Source organism: Bombus affinis, chromosome 4, assembly GCF_024516045.1.
Source record: "Bombus affinis isolate iyBomAffi1 chromosome 4, iyBomAffi1.2, whole genome shotgun sequence".
Lineage (NCBI taxonomy): Eukaryota > Metazoa > Arthropoda > Insecta > Hymenoptera > Apidae > Bombus > Bombus affinis.
Window position 1 is genome coordinate 11688961 of NC_066347.1, and position 16480 is coordinate 11705440.

General features: G+C 43.6%; 1 protein-coding gene across 1 annotated transcript in view; it reads left to right on the forward strand.

Moving 5' to 3' along the window:
* The first annotated feature begins 2240 nt into the window (after positions 1-2240).
* Positions 2241-16480, forward strand: part of LOC126915047 (uncharacterized) — a 191738-nt gene continuing 177498 nt past the window's right edge. Inside the window, exons 1-2 of the mRNA XM_050719348.1 lie at positions 2241-3524; positions 4344-4465. The gene's annotated coding sequence lies outside the window, so the exon portion shown is untranslated. The remainder of the gene's footprint in view (positions 3525-4343; positions 4466-16480) is intronic.

Consider the following 16480-nt stretch of genomic DNA (forward strand, 5'->3'; position numbering starts at 1 on the left):
GAATTTTTCTCGATAATATAAGCAGACAGTAATTTCCTCCCTGATATAAGAGTATCGGCCAGGATTTTCGTTCGTATAACATCAAGTGTATTTACTTCCCTAATTTTCATCTTATTGATTATATCGAAGATCTTTTTTTTACCATTTTTACATACTCAATGGTCGTTTGTCATTGGTCTGTCATTATGTACCAAATAACATCGAATATAGTAGAACTTGGTCGAACACTTTGCTGAAACGAAATGTTAGATGGTGTTCATTTATTTGAACGTGAACTCTAATTATATGAAATATAGAAAATTGTAAGTAGTAATTAAAATCGGTGAATTCAGTGAGAAGTCAGTGATATCAGAAAATTTATTATGGAAACTGTTTGCCCCCTGATAGATTCATATAAATAATATTTTACTATATATTATAAGTATCGAGTTATCGATAAGTTACTATTTATACTAGTGGGAAAAAAAAATGTATCTGCACAATTTACATGTAAAATAAGTTTCAAGTAATACCGAAATCGATTCTGTTTCTGTTTGTACATCGCTAAGTTAATCGCTATGTGTAACGTGTTTGATTATTTATAGCAGTATTGGTAACTGTGTAATCATGTACCGATAAAAAGAGGAGTGAATTAAATATTCATTTTGATTATCGCTACCGAAGCGATATATTCTTTTTATTTCCAATCGTGTATGTTTGCCTCGAATGCTTAGGTTAGTTATAATTAAATTAATAAAATAAATTAAAAGCATAATAAAGGAACGGGTAACGTATCGTGTTAATTGTCGCATTGATATATCGATTAAAATATCGGATATTTATATTGGTGCATTTATTTTATTTAACCAAGTTTTATAACTGATTTGAAAAACCTGGCTTTCTATACATTTATGTACATGTAACATATTAATTCATAATAGAATTTACGTATAGATATCGGTAGGTTTAAAAGATGGTATTGTTTCCTCGTAGTGGCAGATCGTGTTGCTATCAAATGGACGAACGCGCCCATTCACGGCGGTTCTCATTGGTGACAACCTGTTGCTGCAGTGGCGTAATCAAAATTTCGTCGACATAGTTCGTGAACGATGTCTGTGTCTATGATTAGCATTCTAGTAGAACGCTTCCTTTTCGTGTGACTCACGTTATTGACTTTCTATGAAACTTTTGTGATAGAATATTCAAGTCATTTCTCCTGCATATTCCATACGTTCAAGTACAAAGTAAATTGAAATTAAATTCAATATTACATTAGAATTACATAAAAAATTTTTGTTTCTGCATTCAATCAAAGTTATATTTCTCATTCAACGTACTTTATCAGCTTGCTAAAATAAAACGTTACTATTTTCTGTTCTTATGTTTATTCGGTTCAGGCGAATGAGGTAAGTTTGTATTCCGTGTAAGTACGTAGTACGAAACTTTTTTAGAGTTGTGTCAGTCTCTATTCAGAAAAACGTTTGTGTACAACGCTTGAAGAGTATATTTTATGCATTTCTTTGTTTCTATGATCTACTACTCTATTACCTTTTTAACAAATATCTGAATTCTGCTTCGATAATACGTATAGTCGGCGGGGGAAAAAATCCCACAGCATCCGCAAACCAAATAAAATAACTAATAGCGTCAGCTGTTGCTTCGCAATCATTGAATACCATAAATCGAACATCTAACTCCCAATCACAGTCGAATGCCGATTCTCTGATGCTTATGCGTTCTTTCGAATAGTCGCTTGAAGTAGTGTTGAAATTGTTTAGCAAATCGCTATTAGTACCGATATTTTTGCATTTATGCCATTGGCTTGACGTAAGATGGAAATTTAAATAAATAGTTGCGTACTGTAAAGAAGATAATGGAACAAAAAAGATGGTATTGTTAATTAACGTTCCGTGGGTTTCTTTTCTAATTCCTTGATTTTATTCCGAATTACGTCGCATTTAAAACACATATGACTTATATATGTGTAATTAAGACGCGGCACTGCGTCTTCGGGATATATTAACGGATTGGAACCGTAAGAAATACCTGTAAGAAGGAAGACAGGAAGGATACAAGGGGTAAGCGAAATGTTGTAAATCGCGTAAAACGGCAGAGGCAACATGGAATTTTCATCCCGACAGAATATCGGCAGGCTTACGCCACTGTAAATCGGTGGATGCTGCGTCAGGAGCAATGGCGGCACTGGCTTACCTGGCCAGTACCTAACCTCCTCCCCTCCTGTTCGTATCGTCGTCACGTTCCTCAGAGCAATCCAACGAACCTGTTGCCTGTTCTCATCCAGTGTCGTGTCGCTTTCACGACGATCGTGCGCGGTTCATTGCGGTTCCTTCAGCTTTGAAAGTTGTTCGCTACTCTGCAGCGAACTCGTCTACGAAATTCGAAGAATCTGTGTTTCGTCTCTCACGATCTTACGATTCCATGATCGAACGTTGTCTTCGTAGAAAAGTATCTTTCGTCTTTGTCAGCCGAAAGATTACACAATTTCATCGCGTCTTGTGAATCTACACGTTGACCATATACGACGATTTGTTTGTGAGCGGCGCACCGTGAGTGAGATTATCGAGAAGTTAGGTTCTTGTCAAAGGATTTACCGAGTGGTACGTTTGGTAATTTGTCACGATGTTGGCTGAAGGATTTACAGTCCGTAAAATTACTGCGTTCCGTTAATTGAAAGGAAGCGTTACATATGGAAATTCCTTAGGGACGCATTTTGTCCGTTACATACGATCGATTATCGATAGCGACTTACATACTGTATGCCTGGAGTGATTCGCGCGAAGTTTGGGAAGCTTGTTTCGTGTGCATCATGATTGGCAAAGTGGTTACTTCGAAGATGACGATTCTGCGCGAGAGGAACTATCGACTGGTTTCCTCGAGAGTGGATGAGGCTGTACGCGGACTGAAGGAGACTTTAAGGATTGCACTGTAATTGCAGACTCGATGCCACGGTGGAAAGCGATTTCCTTGTCTCGCATTGGCGTCGCTCTTTGTCCGATGTCAGCGATGATTTACGAGCGCTGTCAGTGAAATTTTTTAACGGATGGAGTGATCGATAAACGTAGAACGGATCTTTTCGCGATTCGATCGCTCGCGGAGCCGAGTCGATATCGGATATGGAATTTAATTTTCTTCGATCGCGAAATTTACTATGCAATTAGAAATGGTTTAGTTTCGATCGTTTAAAGTATAAACTGAATTTTCTGTCAATTTTACATGTTGCATTGTTATATTCGAAATATCCGAATATACATGATATTCGTGATAATGATATCGAAAATAATCGATACCGTTGATGAAAACGCGTGCTAAATTCTTCGATAGAAGTCAAGGAGTTATAATCGTTGTCCATGGGAGTTGGAAGAAGCGGGTTGCAAGATTTGACAAGTTCGTGCTTGTGTTACCAAAAGAGTGCATTTGTGCGCGCGTGTAGTGTAGTGAAATAAAGTACCGAGTGAATTGCGTCGATTGTCTTTGGACGTCCGTTATCGTACGGTCTCATCCATCGTCTTGCGGCTTAAATTACGGTGAGTTTAACATATGCGACAAGGTTGAACGTTAACAACTTGACGTTTGGAGAAATTAAAATTGAAAAGTACGTACGCGTATATATAAAGAATAACTGTTTTGTTCGATTTATTCCACCTACGTTTTGTTGATTTTTTCATTCGCAAATGAACGAATCGTTCGACGCGCATCGGTTCATCGGTTTTTAGAAAACAAACGAAACGCGTAAAGCGTGATGCGCGTTGAACGTGTGGCGATTAAAGGGGACCAACGCGTGACAAAATGTCGAGATACTTGGCAAAGCGTGCGCGGCCTCGTGACTCATAACATAACCTCGAGAAAGAACGACTCTCGGGCAGGTAGGCATTTGAGTGGTGGGCGTGCTCTCGAATTCTTGTCGTGTCGTTACCGCTCAACCGTGCCGAGAAAACCATTATTCGGTCAGCGATTATACGTAGAAACGATATGAATTTCCCGTTTTATAAAATAATTTCTTGCTATCATATATACTGCGTCGCTTTCCTCTTTCACAACAATTTTATAATAATAATTATTTGTTGCAACGTTCGATATCGGTGCACGCTTATGGCAAATGAGAAACGGCTTCCATGAGAAATGCTCGATCGTATTCGAAGAAAGTGAAACACGATTCGAATCTGCCTACATTTTCTCGAACCTCCTCTTCGATCGATCGATCTTGCGCGCCTGTTCCCCGTATCTTTTTATTCTCTTACGAAGAGAGATATACTTCCGAATTGAAAAATGGAAGTTTAAGAAAATTAAAAAGATCGCTTTCATTCAAATTACTTGAAAAGTAATAGCGGAACGTTGTTTGGCAGTTTGGCTGAGAGGCTGGAGCGGGAAAGCGGTGGGAGCGGATAACGAAGAAGAGAACGAGCGCGAAGGATGCTGGCTGCCGTGAGGCCGTTCGTCCAAGCAGAAGCTGAGACCGCAACCAGAGGTGAGTGGCCGGTCTCTTCTCCTTGGAATGTTGCGTCGCCTCTCTCGTCTTCTTAACGAAGAATGCAGTTTATCGCTTTCGTACGAAGCATCGGGGATCGGTTCCGGCTACGCTCGATACATTCGTTGGAGTTGTCGAGTTTCCGTTTTTCGATCAGCCATTACTTTTTTCCTGTTTATATTTTCCTGGCTGGATAATCAGCGTGACGAATACGTCGACGCAATATCGTGTCGGTAGCATACCGAAGCATTTTGTCGATAGAGTAGTTGATCGATCGGCGAAAAGCATTTGTAGGTTAAATCAGCTGCATTTCGAAGAAAAGCATTTTAACAACCTTCTTCCGACTCGCGCTTTATAGCTCGAGGACCGTAAAATAATTTTATTTCGTCAAATAGGATTAAGAATTAGATGTGGCGCAACCATCGAGTTTGCCGGTGTACTTATAGAGGTGAAATAATTTTAATTTTCGCGCGAAGAATATCAAATAACGGGCAACTTTATATCAGGGGTAAAGCGTAGTAAAGTGCCTGTATATACAAATATCTATGTACGATAAATAGATATCTAGAACTGTAATTGGAAATGGAGTATTTCGGTAAAGTGCAAAGATACAAGCCAAGTTTTTGACATGGATGCGTTCGTAGATGTTGAATGTATAGCGAGGAGTGCAGGAGGAAATAATCTCTTTCTTCGGGCTGGTTGAAGAAACAAAATTCGCGTAACGAGCCTGTAAATCGGACCTTTCTGCCGATGCACTCGTTGCACCTGCATTTTATACGGGTGTAGGTACTTGGAATTTTCTTTTCGCCCGACGAAGAATTTCGTTTCGAGAGTTCCTCGGAGAGGTTCGAAGAACCGTGCTTCTTGTAATTCGTGCTTCGCTGTTCCACGAACTGGAGATCGCAGAGGAGATAAACTAGGAATAGACGTTGACGAATAAAAATTCGGTCGAGTTGACTTCGAATCGCGTTAGCTGCGAGATAATACCGAGAATCTTGCCGTTAGAACGATAGCTTTTTCTTTTTCTTTTTTTTCTTCTTCGTTTTATTCGTTTCGTATCGTTTCATCGAACCCGGTTAATCATCTCTACACGCTAAATCCTCAAGGTTCGTTCTTCGTCTTTCGTTCGAAAGTTACGAAACACCTGGACGAGTTTAATACTCGAAGCAATCGCGTTGTCTCCGATCATTAGTTTTCGATTTTATCGGCAAGATCCTCGAACGGATTTAACGGGACAGCTTGTTGCAGACAATGGGACGAGCGTTCGTTTCAGCGGGTGCGTATCCTTGCCGGTGTGCAACGCGTTCGTATCGATGCCGTGGCACGTAATCGCCTTTCGCGAGCGATCGCACCGAGCCGGTAACGCGCGCCGACAGCGTAGCGCGGCAATTTTTTTACACCGTGCGTTGCGCGTTGCAATTCAAATTCTATTAAGCGTTCTATTCTCGCGCGGAACGCGATTACGCGTGAGATACGAGAGATAGGATATTCGGCATGACGAGTTGCGCGATTAGAGGAGGTCTCGTTAACGCGTTCCTTCGCCACGTGTGTACAAGCTTTCGATACGCGTCGGACTTCCCGACGAAGCCGACCGTTTCGTTCTTGCGACAAATTTGTTTCCTTTCGTCGTATCGCATTCTATACTTTGCCGAGAACTTTTGTTAGAAACGAGAAAAGCGTAGATACAACGAGTGATCGTTGGCGCAGCGATGCTGATATTCGAATCGTGAACGAGGTAGCGAGGTTTTAAATTTTCCGAATCTAGGTGAAGCGTGTTTTCCCGAAGATCGATCAACCGAATTATGCATGCACATGGAGATCGAGCACTCGAATCTCGACTATGCAAATCCTCTCTGGGTGCGAAGGGAGTTACGTACTCGACCAACCAAACAATTAATTATACCGTAACGTTTCGACACGAAGCATATTTACATATATAAAGGGAGATACCAGGCGATAAATCCGTTTGTAATTTTCTAGTTAATAGCTCGTCGACCTTTTCGTTTAAATTTTAATCGCCTCTTCCTCGTCATATATATAACGCAATCGTAAATTGAATCTATACTGGCTATTAAGCAGGCGTTTGTGCATATAAAAATGTTCTTGCTTAGTACGTATCGCTCGATATCGGACGAATCTTGCCAGTCGCTCGGTAATCGGCTCGATCGTCGTTTCACTTCCACCTTTCTCCAAGCCAGCTAACCCGACCCACTTGCCAGGCTCATCCTCCGTATCTTCGCACAAACTTTCCTTCGATCGCAAAAAGTCGGCCGATTCCCACGGTCAGCAGAAACAGTCAGAAACGGTCAGCCTCTGCTTTTGGATCCGTTATTCCGCAACGGGGGTGCGTTTTTGCGCTTTGTGATTCTGTTTATGGGAAACTAAATCTCCTACGGAGTACGGAAAATCGCACGAACTGCGTACAATTGCGAATGTTGTTGCGCACTTTTGGTATTTCGTATCGTCGAATTTTCCGAATCGAATTTCATTCGATTTACCTTTGTAACACTTGGTAGTACTTTATATGCGCGATATCCGATACGATATTATAAATAAATACAATATTAAATTATACGCAGTTGCGTATCACGAAAATATGAAAACCTCGTATCGTTGTTTCGCAATAGGTGTTAATGCGAGAAGAAGGAAAATCGTTATTCTTGTCTTGAGATTCGAATCTATCGCATAATAATATTCGTCACTGTCGTCTCGAATATTTTTCTTGACACGTGGAATACCGTCAGATTGGAACAAGGGATGCATAGGCGTCGAAATTGATGGCACGACTGCAACTTGCGAGAATAGGATCTGTCAAAGGGGCCACTGGTGACGAGTAGCGCAGGTGTTATCGCGATAGGTATCGACCAAGTTCTCGTACATTTCTATTCCCACATTTTTGCCGCAGCGAAGCCCACCGTTACAGCGCTATCGATTCCAACTATTCGAACCATTCGCTAAATTGAACGTTCGAACTCTTTCCGTCGATTAACCGAATTAACAAACCCTTTTTCCCCCTTTCTATCGATTTCGTTGAAGGCCCTCGAACTTTCGATAAAAAATGAACTTTTTTTTGCTGCACTTTATAGAACGGAGCACTATGGCTAAAATAGCCACTACCTTCGATTATTGCCCCTTTTTATACAACGAACGTTATCTTTAAAAAGTCGTTTCGAAATAACCACTTTTTTCTTCTTCATTTCGATAACTGATATTATACTGGAATATGAACTCTGACTTTTTGCACGATTATCGCACGATCTAAAATTAAGAGCGTCTGAACGATCAACGTTCGACAGAAACGTTTAATTTCCGATTAATCGGACCCGAAGAGATTTCAGACAGCGCTGACAATGAGACGTAATCTCAGGTGTTTCGTGCTCGAATTACGCATCTGGAACGAAACGATCGAAACGATCTTCGTCTAATCTGGCGCGTTCGTCTCTGAGTCGCGAGGTTTTCGGTTCTTCGAAATGTATGTTCCGGACGGAACAAATTCTGCGCGATAAATTTCATTCGATCCGAAGAAGAAAAAAGAAGGGAAGACGAAAGGGCAGAAGAAGAAGAAGAAGAAGAAGAGGAAGAGGAGGAAGAAGAGGAATAAGAAAAAGCTACCTGCGGGGAAACTCATCTTTCGTCCGAGATACGAGCTCGACTCGGTATTTCGCTTCGAACACGCCATGGAAGTCCTCGTCGATCCGTGTTCCCCGCGAAACGTCCATTACTCTCGTTCATTCGTTCCGTTCGCTTTCTTCTCGACGGTGCGTTTATTCTGCTTACGCTTACGCGCATGGCGCATACCTCTTTCGCCGCGGCGACCTTCTTGCTCTTCGGTCGATCGCGCGTCCAAGCGTTCGCACACGCGCGTTTCACAGTTTCAACCTGTCCTTCTGCGTGTGTAGTAATACGAAAGAACGAACGCAGTTGGTTACGCGTTACGACACGCTCTCCGCCCAGTTGATTCGGAACGGTAATACCGAAACAAGAGCATCGAAAGTGGTGACCGGCCGCGAAAGCCCGATAGCCAGCCCGAGCCGACATTTTTCTGCCAACCTCCGACTTGCTCGACACTCATCGCCGAGCGTACCGGCGAATAGCCAGGCTCGAATATCATTTACCTGAGATTCAACCAATATGGAATTCCATTCCAAAACCAAAAGTTTGGAATTTCACAAATTCATTGGCCGTTGATAATAATGGAATCACGGATTTCGTAGGCTGCGAAGATGCGAGTAAAACCGATATTGGTTTAAGCAAGATTGAATTTCGGCTCTTGCGAGCTTTTCCCTCGATAAATATAGTTTGAAAATCGAAATAGAATTATGGACCTTCAGTCACCGAAAAGTAAAGCTGTATCGATCGATCTTTCGTTGCGGATAAAATAGCCATGTCTTTCGCGCGAGGAAATTGTGTTTCAACAACTGTGTTAATTGCACCAAATTGTTCAAAACTTTCATTTTATCTCGTTTCTTTCGTAAGAAAAACGTAAGAAAGTTTCCTCAAAGTTGCAACTTTTCTTTTTCCTTTTGTTAAATATTTGATAAAAGAAAACTTCAAACATTCGCGATAAAAGTAACGATAATCACGGGTTATAAGCTATAAAAACATAAGTAACTGACTGGTAAAATTTCCATTGCTCTCCAGTGCAGCGCCGTTTCTCACGCGAGTCTTTCTCCGATTCTAGAAACGTGACGAATAATCGAATTGGACGGAACGATCGGTCAGCTGTTAGAGCGTCGCAGAGTGTTCGCTCTTGGACCGGTCACTGGAAAGAGACCTCGTTTCGCAATCGCTACAGACGCGGTCACTTTCGCCAGTGCACTCGTTCCAAGATAACGCGGGCAAACGCGCGGTCCAGTTTTTTCTCAATTTTTTTCCCTAAAAATCTTTTATTCCCCGAGCTTTTCGCGTTCCGATCAATTTTTCACGCGATTTTGAAGATTCACGTACGATATACGTACGTATTTCTTCTGTCTCGCCTTTCGTTCGTCCTTGCGTTCTTCTTCGATACCGACTCTGATCGGTAATTCTGCGAGAAAAACGATGCATCTTTCTCCGATGAGGGTACTCGCGTGCTTAATTCCGCGTTGACTTTGATCCGCCCTTTTCAAAAATCATTTCGTTCGACCCTAAACGAGGTCAAGCTTAAGGAACATTCTTAAAATAGGAAAGGTACAACGTCACGTATGCCATGCACGAGCGTTTCGAGTAAATTTTCCAACGGCCGTCCGATCGCGTGGGCCAATATCCTCGCGTACGAAGAGCTTGAATCATTTATTCGTATATTCGTGATCTCGTGGAAATTGGAAAAGTATTTTCGTGCGAATTATATGGAGTCACGTAACCTCGTAAAATTCTGTTATAAAGTCGATGGAGACCGGTGGCAAGACGGAAAAGAAAAGGGAAAAGAAACAAGCGTACGGACAAAAGGGAATAGCGTGTGGTTTTCATAGGTACGGCCCGGCCACGTAAGCCCGACTTTGTCCGACCGTTAACAGTCTCGCGACGTGCTCTCTCTTCGACGCGACGCTCGAATTATACGCGTGACAACTACTCGCGGAAAGCGAGTGGAACGGATTGTAAAAGCGAGGAGGTGGAGCAACGGGTAGTTGACCCTTAACCGAAGTCGGGTTGCTCCTTATCGACGCCTGCTGCGAAGTACCCTTCCTTTCAGTATCCTTTAGTTTCCTCTTCCTTTCTCTTTTTCTTTTACATCACGCCAGCATATTGTTCGATCGATTTTCCCGCGACGGGTACATTTACTTAACGCGAAAGATCGCAGTTCCGTTTGCTTCTAAGAATGAAGATGGCCATCTTTCACTATCGTTTGGAAACTGGCTATCCGATAGATAGGTTCTCCGCGTAAAACAGCTCGTTTCGATTTAAAAATCAAATCGAATTTTCGTTGCACGCAATCGCACGATTAGCGCAATTATAATTGGCATATTCTAACTGCGCCCTTGTTAAACGCTTGTAATTTGCTTTCTATAACGTCTCTGCTCGCAAACTTTCGTTCCTCTACCAATAAATCCGTTTTTCCGTCAACGAACATCGAAATAATTAAAAATATCCATTCTGTCGGCGAAAAATCACCTCGCACGTTTTTTATTTCCGTATCGCGTTACATCGTTCTAGCGATTTCTTTCCTATCCGGAGTGATTGCCGACGCTTTTCAACGATCTCGAGGACCACTAGCCTTCTCATATCTGCACGGAAGCGGTGGAAGCGGTGGAAGCGGTGGAAGCGGTGGAAGCGGTGGAAGCGACGACACCGCGCCACGACAGGGATGGCGGCGCAATAATTGTTTGTTGTCGCTCGGAGCGCTCGTTTCTTCCTCCTCTTACTCTCGTCGTCCTCGTTTGCGCGCCAGTAATTTCGTTCGCGTAATTTGCCCGTAAACGGCAAGTCGTGAAATTTTCCGCGAGAGGCTCGATCATCTTAAATCTTGCGGGCCTCGCGAAGCGCCTTTTGTTACCGCTACGAGCTGTTGCCGCTGCGTGAAATTACCACGATCGGTGAAAGGGACGAGCGTAACTTAATAACTCGACGCTTAATGCGATATTTACGTTTTACCGTATCGGTTTCCGATATATAGTTGCGTCGAAGTATTCTCCTTGCCTTTTCCAGGTAAAAGGTAAAGATCGTGGCACTTTCTACTTTTTTACCACGCTAATTCGTGGGTAGATGCTGGAAGCTGTTTCAACGTGGAGCGAGTGGGCAGAGGGGGCTCGATAAAATAAATAGCGAGCAATCGAAATTGCGGATATAACGTAGGCCGGCTGCGGGCAAACCGCCCCGGTGATACATCGACGGCAATATCCACCTGTTTCGCATGAAATACGAAAGCGCGCTGTCGCGCCGCGCCTCCGTACATCTTCGATATTGCTCTCGCCGGGCTGAGTTACGAGAACGTTGCCTTTTTCAACGCAACGGGCCTCGCTCATTGAATATACGGATACCAGGGTGCGTCCGTTTGTTCGAGAGCCGGTCTTTCCTGTCCTTTTCGCTTTTTCATCGTCCTTCCGTTTTCCTCCGTCTCCATTCCTTCCATTTGCAAGCTGTACAAATTTACAACTGTACGCAGGCGGTAAATCTTCGCCGAAATTTCTCCCCTACCGCCTTAAACGTTAGATAATCTCGTTGACATTAAGAAAAGAGGAAAATGGCGTTGACAAAGAAGCCGAATCGGACAGCGAACGAAAGACGATGTTTGGCGGCCGATCCGCTAGAGAAAAGTCGATAGCGGATAGAGCGGCCGGTGCTGTGCACGATGGTGTTTCTCGTTTCGCTCGGTCTCTCGACTTACCTGTTTCCGAATGGATTTGAGCAAGACGAGATTCGCGAGCGTACTTCCATAAACGTTACAACCTTGCGCTCGCTCTGTACCCCAGGCAAGTTTTTAGTTCTTTGATCTTTTGGTAAACTATATCGATACTGTTTGTATCGCGATTACCGTTGCTGTCAACGTTTCATCGTTCAAAGTTATCGAGTACGAGGAATATCTTTGCGAAGAATTAGCAGGAATGAGCAGTCTGCTCTGTCTATAGATATCGGATAAAATGGCAAAGATTTCAACAATAAGCTGGAATATCTTTCTCCGTTTTAGCGCGATGCCGTTACGTCAGAGAAGAAATTCTGGCGAGCTTCTATCCCCGAAGGGTCGAACAGCGACAAAAAGAGACATCTGGATCGTCGAGGCGTGAGATCCTTGCGCTTCTGGCGAACACGTGTCTCCGTGTGAATGCACCTTGCTCCCAGCTTCTCTTTTTCTACGACAATTCGTTGACGATTTTCACGATCGCCGATTCACCGCGTCGAGGACATTCGCGAATAACGCGTTAGAAACATTCGTGGCATCAACCTGTGTCTTCCTTCCACGTTCAACTTCCTTTCCAAGTAAACGCGTTTAAGCCTTCAGCCTTCTTATCTTTTCGTTTGCTTATTTCCCTGCAAGCTTCGAAATATCTGATGTAATATCTACGATGTTTGCGGTGCTCGAAATAAAGTTTCTTCGTTTCAGAGATGGTCGATATATGCGTTTTAGTTTCGCGCTTCTTTCTTGTTCGCCGACTTGCTTTTCAAGGCTGCTAGTTTGGTAAAGTTCGACCGGAGAAAAAGTCTTCCAAACTCCATCGTTGTATCGAACGTGACGAAAAGTAGTTTGAGTACTCCTTTGTTTTAATTACGGATCGTCCAGCGGTCTTTTTAATTAAAATTTAGCGAATTATGTTCTTCGACTTGCGTTATCTAGATCGTAAGTTTGGTTGTTTGCAAGTCAGACGTGAAAAAAAATGAATAGCCGGTATTAGAAATTCTAACGTTTTGTAACTAGAATAATTATCAATTTGTTAAATATGGCGATACGATTGTTCGATATATGTTCAAGATTTTGACGACGATATTACGCGAAGTAGGAAAATCGTAATATTTTGCAATTATCGTACATAGGGATACTCGAGTAGATTTCGTCGAGCGTAACCTCATCGAGTCGATGTTTTGAAAGCGTTGCAAGAATTTTCCGAATGTACTTCACGTTCCTAAAGCCTATCCTTCAGACCGCTGTACTTTATTAACGAACGTGATAGTCAGCCGAAGGGAAGCGTAAAATGCATTCGGAATTCAAACGATCGATTCGAAATTTCCAACGAAATTCGCCTTTCGAAGAATGGAAATTTACAATATCTATAACGAGTTGACGTTATATTAGCGATTTATGATACGCAAGGACGCATTACGACACGGCCGTGGAATGTGGGAAAAAGTACGAAGATGGAGCGGTCGATCGCGATTTCGTCTCTGATTTTACTCCGTTTCTGGATGTTTTTAACGATTTCCGAGGAAATTGCGACTCGCTGGCGCGAAAACTAATCTCCACACCTTTGACGTAATTGCAGCGCGAGCGACAGCACGATTGCATAAACAGCCGATCGATATTCCGTCAATTACGGCAAACACTGATCCGTGGGTGGAAACTAACGCGCGAACAATGGTATATTTTTTACCAGACTTATCCGACGAGTCTATAACCTACAGCTTGTCGCGCGTCGATTTTTACGATACAGTTATGAACATTTACAAACTAATATCGTTGATTGGTAAACCATCGCGCAACAGATGCCGATCGATCTTGTTTTCGAAATTGGTGGGCACGACGAAATTGCGAAGAATCGAAAGAAAACTGTCAAAATATCGCTATCGTTTTGTTTCGTTAATTTTCTATGGAAATCGAACGTTTATTACGGATGCTGAATCGATCCGATCGTCTCGCGAGAAAACAGAGGCGAGTGCGTTTTCTCTCGACACAGGCGCTTCCGTGCTTCGCCGATCGGTCGGATCAACAACCGGACGCTCTTCCTACCACTTTGCCTTCTTTAGCGTTTCATCTACCGGCCCACTCGTTCGTCTCGCCTCGAGCCCAGATTCGCAACGAATACGAGATACAACGAGTATTTTAAGTAATCTTAACCCGTTGCCTCGTTATATCCAGTCGTACTCGCCACGTACCTTCCACTTCGGACCGGACGAATACAAGCTATATTTGTAACGAAGCGCGATTTTTATTTCAAGCGCACGATCGAGCGATGTCGCGAAACGACCAGCTGGTAAACTTTTCACCGCAAATTGACGATATAGGAAACGATGATCGGAACACGAATCGTCGAAGGAAAATTTACGAAGCAGATTGCGCGACGAATCGCGAGTTATACGAGGCAACGGTAAGAACGTTTCCTTCGAGGGAAAAAGGAATTCTAACGTGTCCCGGTGTCCCTGGATGTCGGATTCTCGTTCGGAGATCTTTATAGGTTGTACGGTTAATTGCTCGACGAACAGATCGATGCCAATCGCCGTGGATTCCTCGAAGCGCGACCGAACGGATTCGAAACGGGATGATTTGGCGCGGTAACCAGCCCTTTTACGCGAGTACGTTGCGCCAGCGCTGCGCACCCCGTCTAGAAACGGTAGAAAAGGTTTCCAAGAACGCAACTGGCGACTTCTTTGCGCAGCTGCTACCAGCCGGCTTCGAAACGGAAATAAGAATTCCGGATCTGACCAAAAGAAGTCCGGACTGCTGCCAGAAGAAACTGTAGCAAACGAAATGACGAAATGAAAACGTAAAGTTGCAAAGAGTATAGCGGCGGAGTAACGACGGCGAGAAGGTGGACGAGTCCGAGTCATTTTCCAACAATATGGTTTTATATCGCGAAGAACGATTTCGTTTCTTCGAACGTTCGTTTTAACGAAACGAAGAGAGAAACACGTTCGAAGTGATTTAGGCCGACATCGTTTGTATTTTATGTATTCTTCGAGTCGTCGAGCATCTCGATTTTACCTAGCGAAAAACGAGGTGACGCAGAGTGCTGGCAGAAACGAAGGACGACACGTTGGTCGAGTCGCGACGACGCCGCGGCGCTACGCGAACAAACATCCCCAGCTGACATACGCGCGAACACGTGTGTCTCCTCCGCTGCTCGTCTGCACGCCGCGCCGCGATGCTTCTTCCATTTCTTCGTTGTCTTGGCTTCTTTCGGCGCGAACTCGTGCCGGCCAGTATCGTTCGAACCGCAGCCGCCGCGAAACAGCTCGGCGACTCGATCACCCGCCAACGTCCGCGATTTGTTTCTCTTTGTTTCGGAATTTTCGCCTTGTCTCTCTTCTCCTTCCAAACGGATAGTTTCCAGTGCAAAGAGCAATTTGGAGAAACGAATGTAGATAGGAGAGTAAAGCGAAAGAAAGATCCGCGTTCATTTAAGAGACTCGTTCGAAACGCGGAATGACACGAATATCGCATCGATTAATTAGAACGCGAGTGATTGGAATTGCCAGTTAAAGTGTCAAGTGCGATTGGATATTATATCGAATATTAATTTGTGTCGTTCGTCGATGAGACGAATCGGCGTTAAATCGGACGATGTACAACCGTGTATCGTATCGAAGGTTCGTCGAAATTCAACGAAAAGAGCATTTTTAGACGTAGAAGAATGGAATTAACGTGGAAACGTTTCAAGTTTCATCCTGTGGCGTAGTCGAAGAAACGGGTTTGGTTACTTTGTTGCCAACCGTGGATAGCGATTTGTGGTCTCCGACGTTATCCTTCGTCTTATCTCTTTTATTCGTCTTTGTTGGTTTCGCTTTTGCAATTTAAATCGTTACTTAGCATCCGCGGAACATCAGTTTTTTCATTCGTGTTTCTTAAACGAGTAACGTTTGCGAAATAGCAGGTTTAATGAAAATTGGACGAGATACGTAATACCTTGTTACGTTGGAATCGATCGAGAAATGGTTTGCATGGTCGTTCGGGCTTCGTCGGCACGTTCTCCGACACCAGAGTAACTACACCATGTAGAATCGACGTTGCAGTCGTTGCTCGAATATTAAGAGTCGTTGAACAATTATTAAAGGAGGCGGATGGTCCCGTGGAAGATGCAGGGTGGGAGCAATGGAACGCGCGAGAAGAAAGATAAAGAGGGAATAAAAAGCTCGTAGCTGGAACGACGTTTCCTATGTACGTGTCTGAAATACACGAGGAGGATCGCTACGCAACCGGTCCGCCGCCGTCCACATTGTTTCGCGTCCTCTACGTTCCGCGCTCCGCGCTTCGTCTCCTGCGGCTCGATTCTCCGTTGCGTCCTGCCCCCTCTGAATTTCGATCGTGCACGAAATCGTCAACGGATCGCTCGCTGCACCCATCCAACCGTTTATCCGACCGCTCTAACAACCATATCCACTTTTCAGCGGTTCAGCGGTTGCAGAGAAGTTTGCGAAGACTACGGCAGTCGCGTAGAAATATCTTCATTTTGTCCAAGCACATCGTACGATCGACACGATGATTTCGACGTTTCGTGTCACCGGTCTATTTTTAAAGTCGTTAGCAACATGCTGTTATTACGGGGATTTATAGGTACGCGGTTGCCTCGGACAGTTTCTACACAGTTTTGCCGACTCCAGAGATGGCCGTACGTTAGAAAGTTTGTACAGCGTATCCGCTTCAAAACCAACGTTACGAATCCTTACAGACAT